The sequence below is a fragment of the Oncorhynchus gorbuscha genome, linkage group LG22, assembly GCF_021184085.1.
Source record: "Oncorhynchus gorbuscha isolate QuinsamMale2020 ecotype Even-year linkage group LG22, OgorEven_v1.0, whole genome shotgun sequence".
Taxonomy (NCBI): Eukaryota; Metazoa; Chordata; class Actinopteri; order Salmoniformes; family Salmonidae; genus Oncorhynchus; species Oncorhynchus gorbuscha.
In genome coordinates, this window is record NC_060194.1 from 52070067 (window position 1) to 52088119 (window position 18053).

General features: G+C 48.7%; 1 pseudogene; it reads right to left on the bottom strand.

The window, feature by feature from the left end:
• Positions 1-7001: 7001 nt before the first annotated feature.
• LOC124009471 overlaps positions 7002-18053 on the bottom strand; it is a 29334-nt pseudogene continuing 18282 nt past the window's right edge.

Consider the following 18053-nt stretch of genomic DNA (forward strand, 5'->3'; position numbering starts at 1 on the left):
TCCATACTGATGGTGTCCATACTGATGGTGTCCATACTGATGGTGTCCATACTGATGGTGTCCATACTGATGGTGTGCATACTGATGGTGTCCATAGTGATGGTGTCCATACTGATGGTGTCCATAGTGATGGTGTCCATACCGATGGTGTCCATACCGATGGTGTCCATACTGATGGTGTTCATACTGATGGTGTCCATACTGATGGTGTCCGTATCGATGGTGTCCATATCGATGGTGTCCATACTGATGGTGTCCATAGTGATGGTGTCCATAGTGATGGTGTCCATACTGATGGTGTCCATACTGATGGTGTCCATACTGATGGTGTCCGTATCGATGGTGTCCGTGCTTACAAATATCTGGATAGATGAAAAGCTGTCTTTTAAAAAGCATATCTCGCTAAACAGTAGTAACAGATTATTCAGTTGACGTTCCTAACGGTCCTAGACTTTTTCCACATCATTTATATGATGCTTCATTAAAGCCATCAGATGCAGTTGATCACCGCGTTTATTACAGAGCAGGTTTTGGTCTCTTGCATGTTAATGTCAGAAGTCTTTTTCCAAAAATAGACATGATTAGAATATGGGCCAAAATGACAGACCGCCCTCGGCTGCTAAAGACCTCCCTCGGCTGCTAAAGACCTCCCTCGGCTGCTACAGACCGCTCTCGGCCGCTACAATCCTCCCTCGGCTGCTACAGACCTCCCTCGGCTGCTACAGACCGCTCTCGGCCGCTACAATCCTCCCTCGGCTGCTACAGACCTCCCTCGGCTGCTACAGACCGCCCTCGGGTTGCTACAGACCGCCCTCGGCTGCTACAGACCGCCCTCGGCTGCTACAGACCGCCCTCGGCTGCTACAGACCGCCCTGGGCTGCTATAGACCGCCCTGGGCTGGTACAGACCGCCCTCGGGTTGCTACAGACCGCCCACGGCTGCTACAGACTGCCCTCGGGTTGCTATAGACCCCCCTCGCCTGCTACAGACCGCCATCGGCTGCTACAGACCGCCCTGGGCTTCGGGAGACGCACTAAACTCTTTCTGACGTCCTGCACAAAGTTAAATGACTCTGAATTCCTTATTTTAGGAGATTTGAACTGGGACATGCTTACATCTGTATCGGACTCTTTTAAAGAACTGTGTGACTCTGAATCTCACTCAATTAATGCGCCTACAAGACCGAATCCCAGAGAACCTAACAAATTAACGCTATTGGACATTATTCTAAGGAATACCCCTCACAAATACACATGGACTGGGATTTTCTGTAGTGATGAAATACACATGGACTGGGATATTCTGTAGTGATGAAATACACATGGACTGGGATATTCTGTAGTGATGAAATACACATGGACTGGGATATTCTGTAGTGATGAAATACACATGGACTGGGATATTCTGTAGTGATGAAATACACATGGACTGGGATATTCTGTAGTGATGAAATACACATGGACTGGGATATTCTGTAATGATCTCAGTGATGAAATACACATGGACTGGGGATATTCTGTAGTGATGAAATACACATGGACTGGGATATTCTGTAGTGATGAAATACACATGGACTGGGATATTCTATAATGATGAAATACACATGGACTGGGATATTCTGTAGTGATGAAATACACATGGACTGGGATATTCTATAATGATGAAATACACATGGACTGGGATATTCTGTAGTGATGAAATACACATGGACTGGGATATTCTGTAGTGATGAAATACACATGGACTGGGATATTCTGTAGTGATGAAATACACATGGACTGGGATATTCTATAATGATGAAATACACATGGACTGGGATATTCTGTAGTGATGAAATACACATGGACTGGGATATTCTATAATGATGAAATACACATGGACTGGGATATTCTATAATGATGAAATACACATGGACTGGGATATTCTGTAATGATGTCAGTGATGAAATACAACAGTTTGGGGAAGGCCCTTTCCTGTTTCAGCATGACAATGCCCCGTGCACAAAGTGAGGTCCATACAGAAAATGTTCGTCAAGATCAGTGTTGAAGAACTTGACTGGCCTGACCTCAACTCCAGGGACGTTGAGGTCAAGGTCTTGGAGTGGCCTAGCCAGCCTCCAGACCGTGACCCAATAGAAAATCTTTTGGAGGGACCTGAAAATCCGTATTGCCCATCGACAGCCCCGAAACCTGAAGGATCTGGAGAAGGTCTGTATGGAGGAGTGGGCCAAAATCCCTGCTGCAGTGTGTGCAAACCTGGTCAAGAACTACAGGAAATGTATGATCTCTGTAATTGCAAACAAAGGTTTCTGTACCAAATATTAAGTTCTGCTTTTCTGATGTATCAGATACTTATGTATGCAATAAAATGCAAACCAATTACTTAAATATCATACAATGTGATTTTCTGGAGTTTTGTTTTAGATTCCGTCTCTCATAGTTGAAGTGTACCTATGATAAAAATTACAGACCTCTACATGCTTTGTAAGTAGGAAAACCTGCAAAATCGGCAGTGTATCAAATACTTGTTCTCCCCACTGTATTTGTCCATTTTAGGGACAGATCAACATATTTATCCCTGTTACTATAGCAATGCTGGTGCAGGTGCAAAGCTCCTGGATGTCTACTACAGCATAAAGAGAACACGTGGACAATATCATCACACATGGTGTTTATTGTGTCTGTGTGGAAACAGGTCCAGTCCAACATAGATAGTAAACATGACAATACACAGCGTTTCTCAACTTGTTTCTGGACATCCACTTTGTATATTGGACCACAGGAACCATGTGGAAAGACAACTAGTTGTATCCCAAATAGCTGCTTATTCCCTATATAGTGACAACTAGTTGTATCCCAAATAGCTGCTTATTACCTATATAGTGGCAACTAGTTGTATCCCAAACAGCTGCTTATTATCTATATAGTTACAACTAGTTGTATCCCAAATAGCTGCTTATTACCTATATAGTGGCAACTAGTTGTATCCCAAATAGCTGCTTATTCCCTATATAGTGACAACTAGTTGTATCCCAAATAGCTGCCTATTCCCTATATAATGACAACTATTCCCTATATAGTGCACTACTTTAGACCAGAGCCCTATATAGTGCACTACTTTAGACCAGAGCCCTATATAGTGCACTACTTCTGAACAGAGTGTTTTGGGGCCTGGTCAAAAGTGGTACTATAAAGTCCTATCAAGGGAATGAAGTGCAATTTGGATGCAAAACTAGTGTAGGACACAGTGGTTCCCCAGGTTCAGGACTGAGCCATGATAACACATACACGTCAAACTGGTTCAAATGCAATAACTTCACTAATATTGAATATGTTAATAGTAGAAACATTCAATGTATTCACCAATATCGACTGAAAGAAATGCATCATATTATTATCATAAAGAGCAGGAACAGAACTAGACAGTATAACCTCTACGGGATCTGTGTCCCTCCACCGAGACATGTCTGATATGGGCAGAAAGCTTAACTTTTTGTTAATCTAACTGCACTGTCCAATTTACAGTAGCTATTACAGTGAAAAAAGACCATGGTATTGTTTGAGGAGAGTCCACAACAACAAACCCTTTTATCGCGGCAGATGGTTAGATACATTCACCTCTGAAGGTAAATCATGTATTTACGTTCAGGAATCTGGCTCTGATTTGTCATCCTGAGAGTGCCAGAGATAGAAATGTAGCATAGTCTTGTTTGATAAAATACATTTTTATGTTCAAATGTAGTAACTGGGTTCTCCAGTTTGAACCCCTGCTGTGTCTGGCTCCACACCCACCCTGCCCAGCCATCTAGATGTGGGAATGTTTGTGTATACGCTAATGATCCATCATGTTTGACATTCCTGGTAGTGTGTAAACTTATATTTTGTATTACCATATCGTTTTGTATGTTCTCTACAGTTATGTACTTTATAGTTCTGTTCACCAGATGTGCTACCTTGTCCCGGACCTGCTGTTTTCGACTCTCTCTCTGTCTCTCGAACTCTGAATGCTCGGCTATCAAAAGCCAACTGACATTTACTCCTGAGGTGCTGACCTGTTGCGCCCTCTACAACAACTGGGATTATTATTATTATTATTTGACCCTGCTGGTCATCTATGAACATTTGAACATCTTGGCCATGTTCTGTTATAATCTCTACCCGGCACAGCCAGAAGAGGACTGGCCACCCCACATAGCCTGGTTCCTATCTAGGTTTCTTCCTAGGTTCCTGCCTTTCTAAGTAGTTTTTCCTAAACGCCGTGCATCTACATCTGCATTGCTTACTGTTTGGGGTTTTAGGCTGGGTTTCTGTACAGCACTTTGTGACATCGGCTGATGTAAAAAGGGCTTTGTAAATACATTTGATTGATTGATTGAAAAGGTCAATTGACCAATTCTGCACATTTGGGCAGGCTTGATACAAAATATTGTCCAGGATTGAAATGCTTCAGTGGATCAATCTGAAACGTTGCACACACACTGCTGCCATCTAGTGGGCAAAATATAAATAGCGTCTGACCTACAACAATACATTACGGCCTTTCTCCTGCATTTCAAAAATGCATGTTTTTATCTTTGTATTATCTTTTACCAGATCTAATGTGTTTTATTCTCCTACATTCATTTCACATTTCCACAAACTTCAAAGTGTTTCCTTTCAAATGGTATCAAGAAAATGCATATTCTTGCTTCAGGTCCTGAGCTTCAGGCAGTTAGATTATATGTCAAAATTGGAGAGAAAAAGGGTCTGATTCTTAAGAAGCTACGTAGTTCATAGTTCTGGTCCGTTAGGCTCTCAGAATTTATAAAAGTTGTAATATCTAAAAAAAAATCTCAAATAGAACTTCTACATGATTAATATAGACAGTCAAAACAAGCTGCTTTCTGTTCATACAATATGTTATAAGTCAGGTTGTCTTTTTCCTGGTGGGTGGAAACAGTGGAAACTACACAAGTGAACGATGAGATAGGCAATAATAATTGTTCATGTTCTTAAAAACACCTCATTTTCAGACTGACTGACAACACAACGGGTAGAAACACCAAATATGTTGATTGAAACAAATTTTTAGATGAACAGAAATGTCAATTTAGTTTTTTTAAGAAACATATTTTCTGTTTACTAAATCATGTAAGTGTATGTTACATCAAACAGAAACACAATTATACACTGAATACAAGATAAGCTCACACTAAATCCTTGTAGTTATCTCAAATGAATGTTTACATTCTGTTACGATTTTAATTAGAATTTTAACAGAAGCTAACAAATATAACTGATCGATCCCATCTAAACTTACAGTTTACAATCCATAGCAGAGCATTACAGTAATGCAAACCCACTGAACGTTGACAACATGAGTATAGATCAGGGCTCCCGATCCCTGTTCCTGGAGAGATACCCTCCTGTGTATCTAGACCAGGGCTCCCCATCCCTGTTCCTGGAGAGATACCCTCCTGTAGGTTTTAACTCTGAAGTTTCTAAAACTGTTTGAATGATGTCTGTGAGTATAACAGAACTCATATGGCAGGCAAAAACCTGAGAAAAAACCCAACCAGGAAGTGGGAAATCTGAGGTTTGTAGTTTTTCAACTCAGCCCCTATTGAAGACACAGTGGGATACTGGTCATCTTGCACTTCCTAAGGCTTCCACTAGATGTCATCAGTCTCTAGAACATTGTTTCAGGCTTCTACTGTGAAGGAGGGGGGAATGAGATGGGATTGAGTCAGAGGTCTGGCAGAGAGCCACGGGCTCGTGACGTGCGGTCATGAGAAAGTTACCTCTCGTTCCATTGCTTTTCTACAGACAATGGAATTCTCCAGTTAGGACATTATTTAATATGTATGATAAAAACATCCTAAAGAGTGTTTCTATACATCGTTTGATATATTTCTACGACCAGTAATATAACTTTATGGAATTTTCGTCCGACATTTCCGCTGGACTTGCCTGCGCCTCGTGTGTTTCGATTTGTTTACTAAACGCCCTAACAAAAGGAGGTGTTTGGACATAAATGATGAACTTTATCGAACAAATCAAACATTTATTGTGGAACTGGGAATCCTGGGAGTGGATTCTTATGAAGATCATCAAAGGTAAGTGAATATTTATAATGCTATTTCTGACTAATGTTGACTGCACAATATGGCGGATATTTCTTTGGCTGTTTTGGGCTCTGAGCGCCGTACTCAGATTATGCTTTTTCCGTTAATTTTCTTAAAATTCTGACACAGCGGTTGCATTAAGGAGTAGTTTATCTAAAGTTCCATGTATAATAGTTGTATCTATTATCAATGTTTATTATGGGTATTTCTGTGAATTGATGTGGCTCTCTGTAAAATCCCTGCATGTTTTGGAACTACTGAATATAACACGCCAATGTAAAATTAGATTTTTCGATATAAATATTCACTTTATCGAACAAAACATACATGTATTGTGTAACATAAAGTCCTATGAGTGTCATCTGATGAAGATCATCAAAGGTTAGTGATTCATTTTATCTATATTTCTGCGTTTTGTGACAACTCTCTTTGGCTGGAAAAATTGCTGTGTTTTTCTGTGACTTGGTGGTGACCTAACGTAATCATTTGTGGCGCTTTCACTGTAAAGCCTTTTTGAAATCAGACACTGTGTCTGGATTAACGAGAATGTTATATTTAAAACGGTGCCAAATACTTGTATGTTTGAGAAATTTGATTTATAAGATTTCTGTTGATTGAATTTGGCGCCCTGCAATTTCATTGGCTTTTGGCCATTTGAACCCCGTTCCCAGACAGGTTAACTGAGACTGAAAATTGTTAGCAATTGGTGAGGTGAAGGATGTACTGCTGTCCCTCAGTTAGAAGAGAAGACCTGGGTCTCTTTAGGACTGGGTCAGGTTAACTCCCACAGCAGTGAACGGGTTGACTCAGATTGCATCGTCTATCTCCAGGAGAGTATTACAGCACCGTCTTCTGATGTGTCCTAGAGCAGTACATCCTTCACCTCACCACCGCTCTCTTAAGGTAGGACTGGTCCAGCTCCACCGCTAGTCATACCGACCTCCCCCTCCCTCTGTCCCTCCTGGCCTCCCCCCTGCCCCCGAGCCCTAGGTGGACAGGTGTAGCTCCTCAAAGTGCTCCTCACTCGACTCCCCCCGTGGCTGTCCCCCCTGCCCCCTCCCCCGGGCAGCAGAAGTCCCTGAAGCAGCGTTTGAAGTTCTCATCCAGGAAGGCGTAGAGAATGGGGTTGAGGCTGCTGTTGGTGTAACCCAGGGCAACGCAGAAGAAGTAGGCTGCCATGACGGGCGTGGTCTCGATAATGCCCCCGGGGGGCGCCAGCATCTTAACCAGGATAAAGATGTGGATAGGCGTCCAGCAGACTATGAACACTGCTACCACCACCAGAACCAGCCGGGTGATCCGCCGCAGGTTCCGGTCCTTCTCCCGGGAGCCAGAGAGCAGCCGCACGCTCTTCAGACGCAGAACCATGAGGGTATAACACACACTGACGATGAGGAGGGGGGCCACGAAGCCGAAGATGAACACACAGATCTTCATCACTGTGTCCCAGTAGAGATAGGGGTCAGGGAACTGGAGGGCACACTCTGTGGTACCTAGAGACATAACAATAACATTATATCTAACTAACCCTAACCTAGAGACATAACAATCACATTATATCTAACTAACCCTAACCTAGAGACATAACAATAACATTATCTCTAACTAACCCTAACCTAGAGACATAACAATAACATTATATCTAACTAACCCTAACCTAGAGACATAACAATAACATTATCTCTAACTAACCCTAACCTAGAGATATAACAATAACATTATCTCTAACTAACCCTAACCTAGAGACATAACAATAACATTATAACCTAGAGATATAACAATAACATTATCTCTAACTAACCCTAACCTAGAGATATAACAATAACATTATCTCTAACTAACCCTAACCTAGAGATATAACAATAACATTATCTCTAACTAACCCTAACCTAGAGATATAACAATAACATTATCTCTAACTAACCCTAACCTAGAGACATAACAATAACATTATATCTAACTAACCCTAACCTAGAGACATAACAATAACATTATCTCTAACTAACCCCAAATAACACAAACTAACCCTAAATATAACTGGTGTATCAGTTAGACAGTGTTCTGGTGTATAGACAGTGGTCTGATGTATAGACAGTGGTCTGGTGTATAGACAGTGGTCTGATGTATAGACAGTGGTCTGGTGTATAGACAGTGGTCTGGTGTATAGACAGTGGTCTGGTGTATAGACAGTGGTCTGGTGTATAGACAGTGGTCTGGTGTATAGACAGTGGTCTGGTGTATAGACAGTGGTCTGGTGTATAGACAGTGGTCTGATGTATAGACAGTGGTCTGGTGTATAGACAGTGTTCTGATGTATAGACAGTGGTCTGGTGTATAGACAGTGGTCTGATGTATAGACAGTGGTCTGGTGTATAGACAGTGGTCTGGTGTATAGACAGTGGTCTGATGTATAGACAGTGGTCTGGTGTATAGACAGTGGTCTGGTGTATAGACAGTGGTCTGGTGTATAGACAGTGGTCTGGTGTATAGACAGTGGTCTGATGTATAGACAGTGGTCTGGTGTATAGACAGTGGTCTGGTGTATAGACAGTGGTCTGGTGTATAGACAGTGGTCTGGTGTATAGACAGTGGTCTGGTGTATAGACAGTGGTCTGGTGTATAGACAGTGGTCTGGTGTATAGACAGTGGTCTGGTGTATAGACAGTGGTCTGATGTATAGACAGTGGTCTGGTGTATAGACAGTGGTCTGGTGTATAGACAGTGGTCTGGTGTATAGACAGTGGTCTGATGTATAGACAGTGGTCTGGTGTATAGACAGTGGTCTGGTGTATAGACAGTGGTCTGGTGTATAGACAGTGGTCTGGTGTATAGACAGTGGTCTGGTGTATAGACAGTGGTCTGGTGTATAGACAGTGGTCTGGTGTATAGACAGTGGTCTGGTGTATAGACAAGCAACAACCTTGGGATTCATTTTCTTTTAACCATGGCAAACTCTAAAATCGAAATAACTGAACTCTCTCTCACTACTGTCTCCTCATTTCAATACATTGTTTGTAAATCATCTTGCTCCATGACCACTCTACTTGGTTACCGTCCTCCTAAAGCTAATGAACCATTCTGTCTGAACTACTCCCACTGTCTGTTGCTTGGTGACATGAATATTCACATGGACTTATCAAACCCAAAACTTGCCTCTGATTTCAATGTTCACAGTCACATCAAGGGACACATACTAGACCTCATCTGCTCTGTCTGACCTCAACCTAACTCACATTACCCCTCCCTGTTACCACTGTCTGACCCCTCCCTGTTTCCACTATCTGACCCCTCCCTGTTCCTACTATCTGACCCCTCCCTGTTCCCACTATCTGACCCCTCCCTGTTCCCACTATCTGACCCCTCCTTGTTCCTACTATCTGACCCCTCCCTGTTCCCACTATCTGACCCCTCCCAGTTACCACTGTCTGACCTCAACCTAACTCACATTACCCCTCCCTGTTCCCACTATCTGACCTCAACCTAACTCACATTACCCCTCCCTGTTCCTACTCTCTGACCTCAACCTAACTCACATTACCCCTCCCTGTTCCTACTCTCTGACCTCAACCTAACTCACATTACCCCTCCCTGTTCCTACTCTCTGACCTCAACCTAACTCACATTACCCCTCCCTGTTCCCACTGTCTGACCTCAACCTAACTCACTGTTGACCCCTCCCTGTTCCTACTGTCTGACCTCCCTGTTCCCAACTCACTGACCCCTCTCTGTTCCCACTATCTGACCCCTCCCTGTTCCTACTATCTGACCCCTCCCTGTTCCCACTGTCTGACCCCTCTCTGTTCCCACTATCTGACCCCTCCTGTTCCTACTGTCTGACCCCTCCCTGTTCCTACTGTCTGACCCCTCCCTGTTCCCATGTCTGACCCCTCCCTGTTCCTACTGTCTGACCCCTCTCTGTTCCTACTGTCTGACCCCTCCCTGTTCCTACTATCTGACCCCTCCCTGTTCCTACTGTCTGACCCCTCCCTGTTCCCACTCTCTGACCTCAACCTAACTTCACACTTACCCCTCCCTGTTCCTACTATCTGACCCCTCCCTGTTCCCACTATCTGACCCCTCTCTGTTCCTACTGTCTGACCCCTCTCTGTTCCTACTATCTGACCCTTCCCTGTTCCTACTGTCTGACCTCAACCTAACTCACATTACCCCTCTCTGTTCCTACTGTCTGACCCCTCCCTGTTCCTACTGTCTGACCCCTCCCTGTTCCCACTATCTGACCCCTCCCTGTTCCTACTGTCTGACCCCTCTCTGTTCCCACTATCTGACCCCTCCCTGTTCCCACTATCTGACCCCTCCCTGTTCCCACTATCTGACCCCTCTCTGTTCCCACTATCTGACCCCTCTCTGTTCCCACTGTCTGACCCCTCCCTGTTCCCACTGGCTGACCCCTCCCTGTTCCCACTGTCTGACCCCTCTCTGTTCCTACTGTCTGACCTCAACCTAACTCACATTACCCCTCCCTGTTCCCACTATCTGACCCCTCCCTGTTCCCACTATCTGACCCCCTCTCCCCCTCCCTGTTCCTACTGTCTGACCTCAACCTAACTCACATTACCCCTCCCTGTTCCTACTATCTGACCCCTCCCTGTTCCCACTGTCTGACCCCTCCCTGTTCCTACTGTCTGACCCCTCCCTGTTCCCACTATCTGACCCCTCCCCACTGTCTGACCCCTCCCTGTTCCCACTGTCTGACCCCTCCCTGTTCCCACTGTCTGACCCCTCCCTGTTCCCACTGTCTGACCCCTCCCTGTTCCCACTCTCTGTTCTATCTGACCCCTCCCTGTTCCTACTATCTGACCCCTCCCTGTTCCCACTATCTGACCCCTCCCTGTTCCCACTATCTGACCCCTCCCTGTTCCTACTGTCTGACCCCTCCCTGTTCCTACTGTCTGACCCCTCCCTGTTCCCACTGTCTGACCCCTCCCTGTTCCTACTGTCTGACCCCTCTCTGTTCCTACTGTCTGACCCCTCCCTGTTCCTACTATCTGACCCCTCCCTGTTCCTACTGTCTGACCCCTCCCTGTTCCCACTCTCTGACCTCAACCTAACTCACATTACCCCTCCCTGTTCCTACTATCTGACCCCTCCCTGTTCCCACTATCTGACCCCTCTCTGTTCCTACTGTCTGACCCCTCTCTGTTCCTACTATCTGACCCTTCCCTGTTCCTACTGTCTGACCTCAACCTAACTCACATTACCCCTCTCTGTTCCTACTGTCTGACCCCTCCCTGTTCCTACTGTCTGACCCCTCCCTGTTCCCACTATCTGACCCCTCCCTGTTCCCACTGTCTGACCCCTCCCTGTTCCCACTATCTGACCCCTCCCTGTTCCTACTATCTGACCCCTCCCTGTTCCCACTATCTGACCCCTCTCTGTTCCCACTATCTGACCCCTCTCTGTTCCCACTGTCTGACCCCTCCCTGTTCCCACTGGCTGACCCCTCCCTGTTCCCACTGTCTGACCCCTCCCTGTTCCTACTGTCTGACCTCAACCTAACTCACATTACCCCTCCCTGTTCCTACTATCTGACCCCTCCCTGTTCCCACTATCTGACCCCTCTCTGTTCCCACTGTCTGACCCCTCCCCTGTTCCTCACTAACTCTGACCCCTCCCTGTTCCTACTATCTGACCCCTCCTGTTCCCACTGTCTGACCCCTCCCTGTTCCCAACTAACTCTGACCCCTCCCTGTTCCCACTATCTGACCCCTCTGTTCCTACTATCTGACCCCTCCCTGTTCCCACTATCTGACCCCTCCCTGTTCCCACTATCTGACCCCTCCCTGTTCCCACTGTCTGACCCCTCCCTGTTCCCACTATCTGACCCCTCCCTGTTCCCACTGTCTGACCCCTCCCTGTTCCTACTGTCTGACCCCTCCCTGTTCCTACTGTCTGACCCCTCCCTGTTCCTACTATCTGACCCCTCCCTGTTCCCACTATCTGACCCCTCCCTGTTCCTACTATCTGACCCCTCCCTGTTCCCACTGTCTGACCCCTCCCTGTTCCCACTGTCTGACCCCTCCCTGTTCCTACTATCTGACCCCTCCCTGTTCCCACTATCTGACCCCTCCCTGTTCCTACTATCTGACCCCTCTCTGTTCCTACTGTTTGACCTCAACCTAACTCATCTTACCCCTCCCTCCACTGTCTGACCTCAACCTAACTCATGACCCCTCCCTGTTCCCACTATCTGACCCCTCTCTGTTCCTACTATCTGACCCCTCCCTGTTCCTACTATCTGACCCCTCCCTGTTCCCACTATCTGACCCCTCCCTGTTCCCACTGTCTGACCCCTCCCTGTTCCCACTATCTGACCCCTCCCTGTTCCCACTGTCTGACCCCTCCCTGTTCCCACTATCTGACCCCTCCCTGTTCCTACTATCTGACCCCTCCCTGTTCCCACTATCTGACCCCTCCCTGTTCCTACTGTCTGACCCCTCCCTGTTCCTACTGTCTGACCTCAACCTAACTCACATTACCCCTCCCTGTTCCTACTATCTGACCCCTCCCTGTTCCCACTATCTGACCCCTCTCTGTTCCTACTGTCTGACCCCTCTCTGTTCCTACTATCTGACCCCTCCCTGTTCCTACTGTCTGACCTCAACCTAACTCACATTACCCCTCTCTGTTCCTACTGTCTGACCCCTCCCTGTTCCCACTGTCTGACCCCTCCCTGTTCCCACTATCTGACCCCTCCCTGTTCCCACTATCTGACCCCTCCCTGTTCCTACTATCTGACCCCTCCCTGTTCCCACTATCTGACCCCTCCCTGTTCCCACTATCTGACCCCTCCCTGTTCCCACTATCTGACCCTCTCTGTTCCCACTATCTGACCCCTCCCTGTTCCTACTATCTGACCCCTCCCTGTTCCCACTATCTGACCCCTCCCTGTTCCCACTATCTGACCCCTCCCTGTTCCCACTATCTGACCCCTCCCTGTTCCCACTATTTGACCCCTCCCTGTTCCCACTATCTGACCCCTCTCTGTTCCCACTATCTGACCCCTCTCTGTTCCCACTATCTGACCCCTCTCTGTTCCCACTGGCTGACCCCTCCCTGTTCCCACTATCTGACCCCTCCCTGTTCCCACTATCTGACCCCTCTCTGTTCCCACTATCTGACCCCTCCCTGTTCCCACTATCTGACCCCTCCCTGTTCCCACTATCTGACCCCTCTCTGTTCCCACTGTCTGACCCCTCTCTGTTCCTACTGTCTGACCTCAACCTAACTCACATTACCCCTCCCTGTTCCTACTATCTGACCCCTCCCTGTTCCCACTATCTGACCCCTCTCTGTTCCCACTGTCTGACCCCTCTCTGTTCCTACTGTCTGACCTCAACCTAACTCACATTACCCCTCCCTGTTCCCACTATCTGACCCCTCCCTGTTCCTACTGTCTGACCTCAACCTAACTCATGTTACCCCTCCCTGTTCCTACTGTCTGACCTCAACCTAACTCATATTACCCCTCCCTGTCCCTACTGTCTGACCTCAACCTAACTCACATTACCCCTCCCTGTTCCACTGTCTGACCTCAACCTAACTCTGACCCCTCCCTGTTCCCACTATCTGACCCCTCCCTGTTCCCACTATCTGACCCCTCCCTGTTCCCACTGTCTGACCCCTCCCTGTTCCCACTATCTGACCCCTCCCTGTTCCCACTGTCTGACCCCTCCCTGTTCCCACTGTCTGACCCCTCCCTGTTCCTACTGTCTGACCCCTCCCTGTTCCTACTACCTGACCCCTCCCTGTTCCCACTATCTGACCCCTCCCTGTTCCTACTATCTGACCCCTCCCTGTTCCCACTGTCTGACCCCTCCCTGTTCCCACTGTCTGACCCCTCCCTGTTCCTACTATCTGACCCCTCCCTGTTCCCACTATCTGACCCCTCCCTGTTCCTACTATCTGACCCCTCTCTGTTCCTACTGTCTGACCTCAACCTAACTCACATTACCCCTCCCTGTTACCACTGTCTGACCTCAACCTAACTCATATTACCCCTCCCTGTTCCCACTATCTGACCCCTCTCTGTTCCTACTATCTGACCCCTCCCTGTTCCCACTGTCTGACCCCTCCCTGTTCCCACTATCTGACCCCTCCCTGTTCCCACTATCTGACCCCTCCCTGTTCCCACTATCTGACCCCTCCCTGTTCCTACTGTCTGACCCCTCCCTGTTCCTACTGTCTGACCTCCTGACCCATTACCCCTCCCTGTTCCTACTGTCTGACCTCAACCCTCTTACCCCTCCCTGTTCCCACTATCTGACCCCTCCCTGTTCCCACTATCTGACCCCTCCCTGTTCCTACTATCTGACCCCTCCCTGTTCCTACTGTCTGACCCAACCTAACTCACATTACCCCCTCCCTGTTCCTACTGTCTGACCCCTCCCTGTTCCCACTATCTGACCCCTCCCTGTTCCCACTATCTGACCCCTCTCTGTTCCCACTGTCTGACCCCTCTCTGTTCCTACTGTCTGACCCCTCCCTGTTCCCACTGTCTGACCCCTCCCTGTTCCCACTGTCTGACCCCTCCCTGTTCCTACTATCTGACCCCTCCCTGTTCCTACTATCTGACCCCTCCCTGTTCCCACTGTCTGACCCCTCCCTGTTCCCACTGTCTGACCCCTCACTGTTCCCACTTTCTGACCCCTCACTGTTCCCACTATCTGACCCCTCCCTGTTCCCACTATCTGACCCCTCCCTGTTCCTACTATCTGACCCCTCCCTGTTCCCACTATCTGACCCCTCCCTGTTCCTACTGTCTGACCCCTCCCTGTTCCCACTATCTGACCCCTCCCTGTTCCTACTATCTGACCCCTCCCTGTTCCCACTGTCTGACCCCTCCCTGTTCCCACTGTCTGACCCCTCACTGTTCCCACTATCTGACCCCTCCCTGTTCCCACTGTCTGACCCCTCCCTGTTCCCACTATCTGACCCCTCCCTGTTCCTACTATCTGACCCCTCCCTGTTCCCACTATCTGACCCCTCCCTGTTCCTACTGTCTGACCCCTCCCTGTTCCTACTGTCTGACCTCAACCTAACTCACATTACCCCTCCCTGTTCCTACTGTCTGACCTCAACCTAACTCACATTACCCCTCCCTGTTCCTACTATCTGACCCCTCCCTGTTCCCACTATCTGACCCCTCTCTGTTCCTACTGTCTGACCCCTCTCTGTTCCTACTATCTGACCCCTCCCTGTTCCTACTGTCTGACCTCAACCTAACTCACATTACCCCTCTCTGTTCCTACTGTCTGACCCCTCCCTGTTCCCACTGTCTGACCCCTCCCTGTTCCCACTATCTGACCCCTCCCTGTTCCCACTATCTGACCCCTCCCTGTTCCCACTATCTGACCCCTCCCTGTTCCTACTATCTGACCCCTCCCTGTTCCCACTATCTGACCCCTCCCTGTTCCTACTGTCTGACCCCTCCCTGTTCCCACTATCTGACCCCTCCCTGTTCCTACTGTCTGACCCCTCCCTGTTCCCACTGTCTGACCCCTCCCTGTTCCCACTATCTGACCCCTCCCTGTTCCCACTATCTGACCCCTCCCTGTTCCCACTATCTGACCCCTCCCTGTTCCCACTATCTGACCCCTCCCTGTTCCCACTATCTGACCCCTCCCTGTTCCCACTATCTGACCCCTCTCTGTTCCCACTATCTGACCCCTCCCTGTTCCCACTGGCTGACCCCTCCCTGTTCCCACTATCTGACCCCTCCCTGTTCCCACTATCTGACCCCTCTCTGTTCCCACTATCTGACCCCTCCCTGTTCCCACTATCTGACCCCTCCCTGTTCCCACTATCTGACCCCTCCCTGTTCCCACTATCTGACCCCTCCCTGTTCCCACTGTCTGACCTCAACCTAACTCACATTACCCCTCCCTGTTCCTACTATCTGACCCCTCCCTGTTCCCACTATCTGACCCCTCTCTGTTCCCACTGTCTGACCCCTCCCTGTTCCCACTGTCTGACCTCAACCTAACCCACATTACCCCTCCCTGTTCCCACTATCTGACCCCTCCCTGTTCCCACTATCTGACCCCTCCCTGTTCCTACTGTCTGACCTCAACTCTGTTCCCACTATCTGACCCCTCCCTGTTCCCACTGGCTGACCCCAACCCTAACCCACTATCTGACCCCTCCCTGTTCCTACTGTCTGACCCAACTCTCTGTTCCCACTCCCTGTTACCACTCCCTGTTCCCAACCTAACTATTACCCCTCCCTGTTCCCACTATCTGACCCCTCTCTGTTCCCACTGTCTGACCCCTCCCTGTTCCTACTGTCTGACCTCAACCTAACTCACATTACCCCTCCCTGTTCCTACTATCTGACCCCTCCCTGTTCCCACTATCTGACCCCTCTCTGTTCCCACTGTCTGACCCCTCTGTTCCTACTGTCTGACCTCAACCTAACTCACATTACCCCTCCCTGTTCCTACTATCTGACCCCTCCCTGTTCCCACTATCTGACCCCTCCCTGTTCCTACTGTCTGACCTCAACCTAACTCATATTACCCCTCCCTGTTCCTACTGTCTGACCCCTCAACCCTAACTCATGACCCCTCCCCTGTCCCTACTGTCTGACCTCAACCTAACTCACATTACCCCTCCCTGTTACCACTATCTGACCTCAACCTAACTCATATTACCCCTCCCTGTTCCCACTATCTGACCCCTCTCTGTTCTTACTATCTGCACCCCTCCCTGTTCCCACTGTCTGACCCCACCCTGTTCCCACTATCTGACCCCTCCCTGTTCCCACTGTCTGACCCCTCCCTGTTCCCACTATCTGACCCCTCTCTGTTCTTACTATCTGACCCCTCCCTGTTCCCACTGTCTGACCCCACCCTGTTCCCACTGTCTGACCCCTCCCTGTTCCTACTATCTGACCCCTCCCTGTTCCTACTGTCTGACCCCTCCCTGTTCCTACTGTCTGACCCCTCCCTGTTCCTACTGTCTGACCTCAACCTAACTCACATTACCCCTCCCTGTTCCTACTGTCTGACCTCAACCTAACTCACATTACCCCTCCCTGTTCCTACTATCTGACCCCTCCCTGTTCCCACTATCTGACCCCTCTCTGTTCCTACTATCTGACCCCTCCCTGTTCCTACTGTCTGACCTCAACCTAACTCACATTACCCCTCTCTGTTCCTACTGTCTGACCCCTCCCTGTTCCCACTATCTGACCCCTCCCTGTTCCCACTATCTGACCCCTCCCTGTTCCCACTGTCTGACCCCTCTCTGTTCCTACTATCTGACCCCTCCCTGTTCCTACTGTCTGACCCCTCCCTGTTCCCACTGTCTGACCCCTCCCTGTTCCCCACTATCTGACCCCTCCCTGTTCCTACTATCTGACCCCTCCCTGTTCCCACTGTCTCCCTGTTCCCACTATCTGACCCCTCCCTGTTCCCACTATCTGACCCCTCACTGTTCCCACTATCTGACCCCTCCCTGTTCCCACTATCTGACCCCTCCCTGTTCCTACTATCTGACCCCTCCCTGTTCCCACTATCTGACCCCTCCCTGTTCCTACTGTCTGACCCCTCCCTGTTCCCACTGTCTGACCCCTCCCTGTTCCTACTATCTGACCCCTCCCTGTTCCCACTGTCTGACCCCTCTCTGTTCCCACTATCTGACCCCTCACTGTTCCCACTATCTGACCCCTCCCTGTTCCCACTATCTGACCCCTCCCTGTTCCTACTATCTGACCCCTCCCTGTTCCCACTATCTGACCCCTCCCTGTTCCCACTATCTGACCCCTCCCTGTTCCCACTATCTGACCCCTCCCTGTTCCCACTATCTGACCCCTCTCTGACCCCTCCCCCACTATCTGACCCCTCCCTGTTCCTACTATCTGACCCCTCCCTGTTCCCACTATCTGACCCCTCCCTGTTCCCACTATCTGACCCCTCCCTGTTCCCACTAT